This window comes from Mirounga angustirostris, unplaced genomic scaffold (genome assembly GCF_029215605.1).
Source record: "Mirounga angustirostris isolate CCGP_5_RB_7025 unplaced genomic scaffold, mMirAng1.0.hap1 SCAF_2, whole genome shotgun sequence".
Lineage (NCBI taxonomy): Eukaryota > Metazoa > Chordata > Mammalia > Carnivora > Phocidae > Mirounga > Mirounga angustirostris.
Window position 1 is genome coordinate 152,199,183 of NW_026991710.1, and position 12,587 is coordinate 152,211,769.

A 12,587-nucleotide genomic window follows, 5' to 3' on the forward strand; every position below is an offset into this window, starting at 1 on the left:
GGTCAGTAGACTAGCTTAACGTGGTACAGCTCTTCCTCCAGCTGCATGTAGTATGTAAATTGCTGGAGCATATGAAAATTAACGCTGTTATTCTGGAACATTTGTACTCCAATTGTACCTCATATGTTGATGAAGACTTGCTGGAAACTTCTTTTTTCTATATCCCCCATTCAAAAGAGGGGTCAAATAAATTTGGTAAGAAGTTAAAGGAAAAGGACAAGGAAAAAGGTGCTTCACGTTATCTTGAATCACCATGGTAGGAAAACGTCCAGGAACTCATTTTAGTAAATATTTTAAGATCAGATATTTCCTTTGGGTTCTCATTAGCTTGTGTTCAACAAATGTTATCTGCCACACACATTTTGTTTCTGTCAAACTAAACAAAATGGAGTCCTAGAAATTTGGGGGAACGTGGTGTTTCCTGGGGGGGTCATTATTTTGGGCAGCGAGGCTGGAAATGGTATCAGGCATGTTTGGGTGTGACTTCACCTGGAAAGGATCGGAACAAGAAACATTTAATCACACAGCCCTCTTTGTAAGGGGCGATGGCTTACAGGACTGGCTTTGTGCTCTGGAAAGGTACTTGGGATTCATGTTTTTTTGGCAATCAAAAAAAAGTATAATGAATAATGTTTCTGTGAACTTTTATTTTTAGATTCTGTCCCCTTGAGCGCATTACCCTTTTTTTTTGTTGAGACATAATTGACATAATACTAGTTTTATGTGTACAACATGATTTCATATTTGTATGTATTGCTAAATGATCACAGTATGTCTAGTTAACATCCATCACCATACATAGTTACAATTTTTTTTCTCTGTGATGAGGACTTTCAAGATCTAGCAAACTTTCAAATAATACAACACCCTCTGTTTTAATTACACTTCTCATTCATTCCTTGATCCACTGTAGTCTTGACTACAGCTTCGTGGCTCTCAGGGCAGATCAGTGATCCTTTAAGAGCTAACCCTAGATTCTTTTTTTTTTTTTTTTTAAAGATTTTATTTATTTATTTGAGACAGAGAGAATGAGCGAGAGAGAGCACATGAGAGGGGGGAGGGTCAGAGGCAGAAGCAGGCTCCCTGCAGAGCAGGGAGCCCGATGCGGGACTCGATCCAGGGACTCCAGGATCATGACCTGAGCCGAAGGCAGTCGCTTAACCAACTGAGCCACCCAGGCACCCTAATCCTAGATTCTTTACAGCCCTAGCAGCTAGAATGAACAGGAGGCTCACCATCTAGGTACCTGCCCAAAGCTTGTGCCACATCCCAATGATTAGCTGTAAGAGAACAGAAGCAACATAAGGTATCTTGCAAGTTATATCCTGCCTGGGGAGGAGAGTCTGAGTGATGAGTTGTCTCACAGAATCTCAGGGGAAATGAGTTCTAGGAGTGTAATTAAAGCAGCTCTTTGAATTTGTCTTTAAATTGGACTTTCAGAGACCCAGGCCTGCTGTGTTAACCTCCCCTTGCAGTGGCCTTTGTGACATTTGATTAATGCCAGTCTGGGATGCATCACAAGGTGGAAGGAGCTTTTTTCTTGAATTTCTGAGGGTTGGGCAGGTTGGTCCACTGTAAGCCACAGAGAGTAAATGAGGTGTGGCTGAGTCCCCATCAAAGTTGGGAGACAGACCAAAAGGAGCCTTCTACCCGTACCTCATCCCGCCCCCCACCCGCCTTAATTTGCTTGCTCTCTCAGTAGTGATTGATACTGCTTATTCTCCTTCCTTCTTGAAACTCTCTTTTCCCCGTGATGCCGCTCTCACCTGGTTTTTCTCCTTCTTTGGTCATTCCTTTTTGGTTTCTTTTCCGAGTACCTTACTACAGAAAAAAAATTTGCAAGGTAGTGTTATTTTCTTATTGTCCTGATGCCTTTCATTTATATTTGGTCCTCGGTGCCTTTCTTTTTTTTTCCCTCGGTGCCTTTCTTATTTCTTATCTACAATGTTAGCTAATCAGCCTGTGGATATTAAACTAAGACCATGCAAATGAGAACAAATAGAGGCTATTTGTTCAATGTTTACTATAGCAAGGGAGTCTGCTACTGTCACTTGGGTTTGGCAGAGACTCAAAGGCAGGCAGGGGACCACAAAAGCTTTATAGTAAAAAAAGAAAAGAGGGGCACCTGGGTGGCTCAGTTGTTAAGCGTCTGCCTTCAGCTCAGGTCATGATCCCAGGGTCCTGGGATCGAGCCCCACATCGGGCTCCCCGCTCAGCGGGGAGTCTGCTTCTCCCTCTGCTGCTTCCTCTGCTTGTGTTCTCTCTCCCTCTCTCTGTCAAGTAAGTAAATAAAATCTTTAAAAAAAAAAAAAGAAAAGAAAAAAAGGAGGACTTCAGGTGTGCCTCTGATGGAGGTTGTTGGCATGAGGAAGCTGGAGGCTGGTTAACTAGAAGCAGGTGTCACTTGTGGTTGGTTAGGGAGTATATTTGGCTCTTTTTCTGGTTGGTCCTGAGTTGCAAGCATGGGCAAATAATAGGAAAGCTGGTAGTCACTGACCAATTCCTGACTGTTCTGGGTCAATTGCCACAGAAGTTGTGGGTTTAGTGTCATATATGGTCTGGCCATCGTCCATTTGTATATTCAGTCTTTCAAGCCAAACATGGATTAGGACATGAAGCTCAATAGCTCTTAGGAAAATGTCTCTACAGCATTCTTTCTTAACCTTTTTTGGGTTTTAGACTCTTTAGAGAATCTGAAAGTTATAGCTCCTCTGCTCAGAAAAAAAAAAATTCAGGAATTCACGGACCCACTGAGGCCCATCCATGGACCAAAGATCTCACTTATTTTCATGCATATTTAACAATTTCCTCATTGTGTTACTATACTTCGATATTTTGTTCTTGTGAATTTTTGACTATTACATGTTTCCCTATATTGTAGGAGTCACTGCTAACAAGTATACATGCAAAGGTGTTTAAACAGCACCATTTTTACGCAGTATCACAGGAGGTGATATGATAGATGAGTCAACATTCTGTGATACTGAGGAATAAGCTCATTCAGTAGCAAAAAGATTAAACTTTTTATCATTTCAATGTTTTTTTATAAAAAGTTTTCTGAAACACATCCTATTTCCCTGAGGGGGAAATATCGGTGGAAGATAATAATGGCTTAGAATCTTTTTCATGATGAACATGAAGAGCTTCTTGAGGGCAAGAACTTGTTTCTTATTTAATTTCTTTCTTTCTTTCTTTCTTTTTTTTTTTTTTTTTAAGTAAGCTCCACGTCCAGCATGGAGCCCAACACAGGGCTTGAACTCATGATCTTGAGATCATGACCTGAGCCGAGATCAAGAGTCTGATGCTTAACCGACTGAGCCACCCAGGCACCCCAGTCCTGGTCTCTTCTGTATAGAAAAGCATGGTGTCTGGGCGCCTGGGTGGCTCAGTTGGTTAAGCAACTGCCTTCGGCTCAGGTCATGATCCTGGAGTCCCAGGATCGAGTCCCGCATTGGGCTCCCTGCTCAGCAGGGAGTCTGCTTCTCCCTCTGACCCTCCCCCCTCTCATGCTCTCTCTATCTCATTCTCTCTCTCAAATAAATAAATAAATAAATAAAATCTTTAAAAAAAAAAAAAGAAAAGCATGGTGTCTGTTTTTTTTCTGTTTCTGGAAGCCTTTTTTGCTTTTGATTCAAATATATTCTGAATAGTTGGTAAATGGCATTCTAATCTGACTAAAAAGGTATATTACCATATATATCTCATAGCAAATATTTTTTGGATGAGTATCAGGACACAGAAGAATTATAGAGACCCTGGGGATAGTGTAAATCAGGAGTTAATTTAACCACTGAACAGTTTAGACAGGCTCATCATCTCATGGCAAATTCCAACGAGCATTATTGAGTGCCTACCATATGTCAGGCACTGGGAAAACAAAGAAGAATGAAACATGTCCTGTGTTCTCAAGGAGCTCGTAATCAAGGGGAGGAAATAATGGCTGCAACACTTTCGTGGGAAAGAAGACCTAGGGGACTTAAAAGTTCCTAAAAATGAATGGAGAAGGTACCTTTTTTTTTTTTGGATAAGAACATCACCAGGCTGGAAAGTGGGAGGAAGTACACAGGTCACCGAAAGTACAAAAGTAACCAAGCCTGAAGGACGTGACATGTCCAAATATGTGTAAAGCACAAGGCACTGGGGGAGGAGCAGTAGAAGACTGAGGCTTGGGAGGTGGGAAGAGGTTAAACCCCAACTTAACATTGCATCATGACTCAAATCACAATAATGATGATATCTAACATTTATGGAGCGTGCATGAATGTGCATCAGAGCCTTTCCTGCTCAAGGAGTGGATTTTATCTTCCAGGGGATAGGGAGCCAATGAAGGGTTTTAGGCAGAATTATGACCTGCCGAGACATGAGGTTTAGATACATAGTGGATGAGTGAAGAGTTGTAGACAAGAGATAGGAGGCAGAATGAGCACAGTTAGGAAGCTATGTGGTAGGTAGACCTAGAGGCAGATGAAGAAATAGGGCGTCGCTGTGTCTGCTTCCTCTCTATATGCTTTCTTACTTCCCATAGGCCTCTGTGCAAATGCCACTCCACGAAGCCTCTCCTGACCACCCCGTTTAAAATGTCAACCCCCCAAAAAAAGAAGAAGAAGAAGGTAGCGGGAGGGGAAGAATGAAGGGGGGGAAATCGGAGGGGGAGACGAACCATGAGAGACAATGGACTCTGAAAAACAAACTGAGGGCTCTAGAGGGGAGGGGGGTGGGAGGATGGGTTAGCCTGGTGGTGGGTATTGAGGAGGGCACATTCTGCATGGAGCACTGGGTGTTATGCACAAACAATGAATCATGGAACACTACATCAAAAACTAATGATGTAATGTATGGGGATTAACATAAGAATAAAAAAAAAATAAAATGTCAACCCCAGCTTCACTCTGTACTCCTCTTCCCTGCTTTATTTTTTTCCCCATAGCTCTGTTATGTTACATATTCATCCATTCATTCAATTGTAGTAAAATGTAAGCTCTTAAGAGAGCTGGGAGTTTTGTCTGATTTGTTCAGTGCAGTTTTGCCAGTACTGAGATTAGGACCTGGCTTATCGTAGATAGTAAATATCGCCGAAGGAAAGAGTGAATGTGGGCAGGGAAGAGGGGTTGGGTTTGAGAGATGTTTCAAAGATGAAAGTCATGTCTCAGGAGAAGGATAAACACGGCAATATTCATTTAGTTAGCTAAGCAGTTCTTACCGTTGTAAGTAGTGAAGTATTTAGTTGGGGAATGCTTGTAAATTGAGTTTCCACTTAAGGAAGCTAAGGAGATCTTTGCTAAGCAAAGGATTTGGACAGTAATTATAGTAATGAGCTAGAAATTACAGTTTTTCTCAACCTGCTCGCTGACATAAACCCCAAGTTAACATTGCTTCATGAATCAGAATTGGGCAGGCACGAATGTGTGTGCACCAGGCGTGATATATATGCTCTTTTTTTCCTTGAAGCCTGTAGCCTTTCCACTTTAAGTCTGAATTCTAGGCCTGTAACTGCTTATAGTGAAGATAAGCTTTAGCTTGAATTGTATTTCATAGCTACTAATTCTAATGACATTGTTGCATGTGACATTTGAGTTTGGGATTACATGTTTAGGATTTGATAGCCAGGATAGTGTGTGGAGATATCAAAGAGGATTGTCTTATTTAATTGGGTAGGCAGAATCTGTAGTGTAGTCCTGATAGGATTGTGAAGGCACTCTACCTAGTAGGTTCTTGGGATTGGATTTAGAAACATTCTCTTTATTTTTGTGACTTTGCAAGCATCCATTTTGAATACGAATAAAACCCTGTTCTACTTTCTTTTTTAATAGCAGGAATTTAAAACTCAGCTGCTGCCTGACAGATAGATCCACATGGAAGACAGTAGTAGTTCAGGTCTAGCCAATGGTGGTATGTGGGAATTTAGGCTTCATGTTTCCAGATCCTCTGAATTTTAAGAGAATTCTTGATCTGGAATCTTCTGATTTTCGACTTTTGGTCAATACTGTGAGGACTAAAGAAAAGACAGCTGTGGACTATAATTGGGCCTCTGGACCTTGAGTGTGTGACTTCTGGTTTGGAGACAAGTCTGGATCTGGATAAAAGAGTAAGGGGACAAGAGAGTTAATTTCATACTCTGTAAAAACTTTTTCCTGTTAAATCCAGTCCAACCAAGGAGAAATCCAATACAATAAAATTGGAGAAATATGGGTTCATAAAATTAGAAATCAAAGATACCCACAAATACTGAGAGAAATAATTATAAGAGCTTTCTTTCTTGGAGTCTAAGATTAGTCTTTCAGTAATCTATCCTAATCTCTTGTATATCTTGGAGTTATTTTAACATGTAATTATTAAAACGAATATGTATTATTCTGTTAACATAGATATGAAATATATTTCACAATCCCCCCCCACAAGTATACCAATATTGTTTTAATTGTTTGGCCAGATTTAAGCTTTCTTAGAGCTCAGGTGGACAGTGGATTAAAATTTACTCTGTGTGTTTGACAGATGGGAAGAAGCAGGTGATTTGCAAATGACTGAGTTAATAGTGAGTGTATTCTTTGAATTATGCTATCCCAGTGTTGGTAATTGAAATTGTGGAATTTATAAACAAGGGTTTTCATGTTTCTAAAGTTTTGTGATTGTGAAATATGCCAGTTGTAGTTCAGTGGCCATATTTTTTGGATGTTCCTCTGTTCTCAAACAGTTGTAGTTTGTGTGGGTGGAAGAGTCAAGTAAAAGAGGATTATCAAACTGTTTTTTCTCTTGATTTAAAGCAAGGACTGCATATCAGAGATAGTGACCCAAATGTTCTTCCATTTTTTAAGGCCCCCTCCCCCCTCAACTTCTGGGATACTCAGCACTTACCATTTCTGATCTTTTCTTGCATTCCCTGGATGCATTTTCTGTCTTCATGTAATGTGTTTCATTATAATTATCTCCTAGTTTCATTGAAGATGAGGTTTGTATTTGTTCTGTTTGCTTTATTGTTTGGGGGATGATTTTAGAGAGCAGAAATGGTGGTGGAAATGGTTTTATTCTATTGGGAATAAATGCGATTGGGAATAACATAAGGGACCTAATTTAGATTGGATGCTTAAAAGAGATAGAGGTAGGGAAATAATAATTAAGCGGAGAAACGACGTATGGATAGGAGTTAGCTTCAAGATTTCAAGGCAGAAAGAAAATCATGAATGAAAGTCCTGAAGCTAGAAAACTGGGCACCCCGGGCCAGTCAGAGGTGGCCAGGGTTGGCAAAGGGCAGCCGGTGCTGGATTGAGGGTAAAACAGAAGCAGGGGCCAGGCCATAGGGAGAGCTTAAAACAAAACTTGCTGAATAACAAAGAGCCTTGTGTTGGATACTGATAAATGTGGAGAGGTATACTCTGTCTTTAGACCTTATAGTCTAGCTGAGGAGATGACCCATGTATTAAAAAGTTTATATTATGTGACCAAATGGTAGGTAATATGTGAGCACCAGAGATAGTTTTGACTTGAATTAGGGAGGAAAACTCACTTTTGGCTGGGATTCTTGTGGAGGGTTTCTTTTTCTTTTTCTTTTTCTTTTTTTTTTTAAGATTTTATTTATTTGACAGACACAGCGAGAGAGGAACCACAAGCAGGGGAGTGGGAGAGGGAGAAGCAGGCTTCCTGCTGAGCAGGGAGCCCGATGTGGGACTTGATCCCAGGACCCTGGGATCATGACCTGAGCCGAAGGCAGACACTTAACAACTGAGCCACCCAGGCGCCCTTGTGGAAGGTTTCTTAAGGGAGCTAGAATTTGATCTGAGTTTTTCTTTTGGGGTAGGGCTTGAATAAACAGAGTTGTCGGAGGGAGTGGCATTATGAGTGTAGGTCTGTGGAATACAGTACACTAGCTTGCTGGAGAGGAGGAATCTCCTAGGGCTGTGATGTGGGAGATGATGCTCAACCAGTAACTTGGTTTACCTCTGATGTACCAGGGGTCTGCAAGTATCAGTGCTAGAAATAAGCAGAAATAGAACTTGTTGAATGCTTGGTGTTCGTGTTCTTATTCTAGATAAAAAGAACTCTACAGGTGATCTGGTGTATAAGTTCTCCTTCCTTCTGCAACATCCTCATCAGCTACTTTTCTCTCGTTATATAGTTCCACTCATGGGGGCCTGGCTGTTTAACACAGTGCTAATAATTCTAGTATTGGAGAGGATATCCCTCTTCTTTTATCTTTCTCCAGTAGGTCCTACCAAATTCAGCCTCTAAGCTGACCTAGAACAAGTCTGTTTCTCCTCCTACCCCCAAATATGTGAGTACCCTCAAATCTGAAGATGGCATCGATGCGTCTTCCTTGAGTCTTCCCTGCACCCGGCTACGTTATTTCTAGTTCTTTGATCTATTCTTTCAGTGGTAGTGTTTTCAAACCTTCTATATCCTCAGTGCTGTTCTCCAGAATATTCTACTTTATCAATAATGCTTTTAAAATTTATTCTTCAAAAATGAAGGGAGTACTCCACATGTCGATGAGACACTAAACAGGGCTTTTAGTGATGTTTTTATTAAAGCTGGTGAGATAAGCAAAGATTGACTCTTTTGTGAGTCTATTCAGTGTTGAAAATTGTAGTCAGATCAAGTTTTATTCCTTATGCAGGAAGCACCTTGGGGGAGGGGTAACCAAGAAAAAATAATGATCATCACACAGATTGTTGTTGGTTGCTGGTACTGCCAGCTAAGTCCGAAAAACAACAATATCATTATGTAGAATGGCTGTATCAGAATAAGCTCTTTGTGATGTATACATCCATTATGGAGCGGGCTGGAGAGAGATCCTGTTAAAACAGAGATTCCAAATATTTCTAATTGTGAAGGTTTCAGAAAGTTAAACAAATGTAAAATTAAAAGAGGTGTTGGTATTTGGATATGTTCAATTTTGGTAGTTGGACAGCAGTAATTGATTTGTAACTTGTCCTTCTACTGATACTGTTTTGTGTTTTACACATACAGGATATTATGTGGTTTATTTTGGACCCAATATTGATTTTATATTTATTATGGTCAAAAGTATCAATAAAGACTTCCAAAGATCACTAATTTATATAAAATCATCATTAAATTTCTTCTTCATATCGTGGCATTTAAAAAATTGGAAGTGTAATTGGACTTAATTTTATGGTATAATGTATTATTTAAATGAGATGTGAGCTGTACCCCTAAACCAGGTCAGTAAAAAGGAGATGAGTAGCTTCTTTGTAGATAACTGTTTTATCCAAACTATGCAACTAAATAATTTGTTTCCCAAGTTTACCTCTTCCTAAAAAAAGCACATCTGTCCATATCAATCCACCTGGGCCAGTCACCATTTGGGAAACAGTAATTGTTGCAGGCAAGATTCATCAATGGATGCTCAAATTTGTGGGTGAAAGTATGATGAGAGACGGTATTTATATAGTCTCAAAGTCTCCCCCAATAAGAAAAATGTACAAAGGGAAAATTGGTAATGTTACATCGAGAAACCTAGTAGATGCAATTGTAAGCAAATGATCATAGAGTTGCCATGATCAGTTATGAAACATGGATGGACATCGTCATGTACTTTCTGGTGTGAGGCACTGAGAAGGGCACAATATTACCTGTAGTGTTGTGCTTGCCAAAACGCATAACCCAAGCTTAGTTATGGGGAAACATTAGAGAAACCCACATTGAAGGACATTCTACAAAATAATTGGCCAGTACTCTTCAAGTGTCAAGGTCATGAGAGACAGACTGTCCCAGATGGGAGGAAACAGACAACCACATGCAAGGTGTGATCCTGGACCAGAAAAGGGACATCAGTGGGATACAGTTGGCAAAACATTTTTATAAGGTTGGCTCTAGATTATTATTATTTTTTAAAGATTTTATTTATTTATTTGAGACTGAGAGAATGAGAGAGAGCACATGAGAGGGGGGAGGGTCAGAGGGAGAAGCAGACTCCCTGCCGAGCAGGGAGCCCGATGCGGGACTCGATCCAGGGACCCCAGGATCATGACCTGAGCCGAAGGCAGTCGCTTAACCAACTGAGCCACCCAGGCGCCCGGCTCTAGATTATTTAATAAGTTTTCTATTGGTGGTTAATTTCCTGGTTTTGATCATAATGACTGTGGTTATATAAGACATCCACATTTGGGGAAGCTGGGTGAAGGGTATACAGGAATTCTTTGTACTACTTTTGGAATGTTTTTTGAGCCTGAAGGTATTTAAAATGAAGTTAAGCAACAACAACAAAAAGTAATTCAGCTCAGCCGAGAGAAACCAAGACTTTATGTTTTTACTTTGTGACGGCTCTTTTGATTGGTCAGGGGCTGGTTTTCTTTGCTTCCTAAATCTCCGCTGGGAGCTGGATAGCTGAGGTTTCTAAATAAGGGATTTGGGGAGAAGTTAGCCATTACCATATTGGATTGCAACTATACTTTGAAAGGTTTTGTTTCATTAATTGATTTACTCATTTATTTTTGTACGGAGCTGTAATTACATCTTTGGGTTTCCAGTGGCTCTGTAGGTTATTTGAGCTTGACTGCTGTAGTCACCAGAATCCCTAGCTGGAAACTTAGCTCTGTAATTAATTTACTGGTTTGTTTCTGTTTTTATTATTAGGTTCTGAATTCAGGTTAGTCTCATGGATTCTTCTGTGATGTGTCCTATATTGCATCTTAGATTTGTTGATTGTCTCTTAGGAAGAGCTGATTTTTGTATAAAATATTTTATTTAAACTTGAAATATCGTGCTAAATATCTTATTTTTCCCTCAGAAAAAACAGTCTGGAGTTTCATAAATATGATGAATAAGTAAACTTACATTGGCATAAGCACCAGGTGGTAACCTTTTATTGGTAATAATTAGAATGGAGGAAATTAATACATTGGGAAAGGTTTCTGTTAGCAAGAACAGTTGTTAATGTATGACTCATTGATTGGGTCTAGAAGAAACTTGACGAGGCTGTTTTGAGCAGTGTAGATGAGGGGAAGAACGTAGACTTGGGAATCAGAAGACCTAGTTTGACATCCCATCACTGCTTGTTATTGTGTCTTGGACAAGTTCGTTTAACTTTTCTGAGCCTTAAGTTTCTCATCTGTAAAACTGGAAGTGAGACTGAAAAAGACAAATACCATATGATTTCACTGATATGTGGAATCTAAAAAAACGAGTTAAATGAATAAATAAACAGAAAGCAGAATCAGAGCTATAAATTTAGAGAACAAATTGATGGTTGCCAGAGGGGAAGGGGGCGTGGATGGGCAAAATGGGTGAAGGGGTGTGGGAGATGCAGGCTTCTTGTTATGGAATGAGTAAGTCATGGGGATGAAAGGCACGGCATAGGGGATAGGGGATACAGTCGGTGATACTGTAACAGCTTTGTATGGTGACAGATGGGGGCCACACTTGGGGTGAGCATGGCATAGTGTAGAAACCTGTGCAGTCACTAGTTGAACACCTGAAATTAACGTATTAACATTGCTTATACTCAACAACAACAGCAACAACAAAGCCCTGACAGACAAAAAGCACAAAGATGACAGCATTTGTCAGTGACCTCTACCAGTATCTCACAGGTTTTTTTGTCGGGAAGTTTTTCCGAGTCCAGAAAAACTACTTTCTTTTCTAGGTCCGCCACATCGGTCGCCACCCCAGAATCTGACAAGTGTCACTCTTTGACACTTAGACTTTCCTTGGTGTTTTAATGTTCTTACCTAAAATCATTTGGTGCAAATAAGTGTTAAATTTTTTTTAGAAGAAAATTTTTTATAAGACTGAGGGACAAGAAGTTGTATAGAAAATTAGAAGGAAATACTTCTGTGTTCATTTTCCTTTCAGGTTTTAGGTTTGAGTTGGCATTTTGATCCTTGGAGAGAGACTAAAGCTCCAGTTATTGTTTTTGTCTCCAGTTTCCAAAGTCCTTTCCTTTATTTTTAAATTTTCTGATTTTGACATTGTACCATGATTATGAAAGTGAACATCGTTGTTTTGAGGAATTAGACACTGAAGTGTTTAGCATTAAGGGGCATGTCTGCAGCTTACTCTCAGATGAGTAGGAGAAAACTAATATATATATGTGTATATCTGTCTGTATATGGAGGAGGGGAGAATGACAATAGTAGCTGTGGTGATGTTAACACTTGGTGAATTTGGGTGAAGGGAGTTTTTTGTGCTTTTCTCGCAACTTTTCTCTAAGTTTAAATCTATCTCCAAAGTATACTGGGCTTAGTTATATCTCTGTACCCTGAGGAGGTATGAGTCATAGTTTTGGGGTGAGGGAGGTTAGACGCACTTGGGTAAGCATAGATCAATAGGTAATAAGTGAGTAATTCAGTAAGTAAGAATTCACTGTTGTTTCTTTAACCTTTTTCCTTAGCCAGAGCAGAATTCAGTTTTTTTTATAGAAGGGCCTATCTAGTGAGCTGCTGCTGTATCAAAGCAGAGAAAACTACTTGGAAGTGAAATCAGATGATAGAAAGTAAAGACTGTTTAAATTATATATTTGCAAGACTGATACAAGGATAAGCAGAGTGCATAAGGCGGAAATATTAGGACTTTAATAATTATCCAGTGCTCAGATAATGTTTCTTTTTCCTGAGAGATACAAGTTAGTTATC

The 12,587-nt window shown here is 39.8% G+C and overlaps 1 protein-coding gene across 2 annotated transcripts in view; it reads left to right on the top strand.

Annotated features, from left to right (window-relative positions):
* Nucleotides 1–12,587, top strand: part of KIF13B (kinesin family member 13B) — a 201,206-nt gene that overhangs the window by 51,878 nt on the left and 136,741 nt on the right. The window lies entirely within an intron of this gene.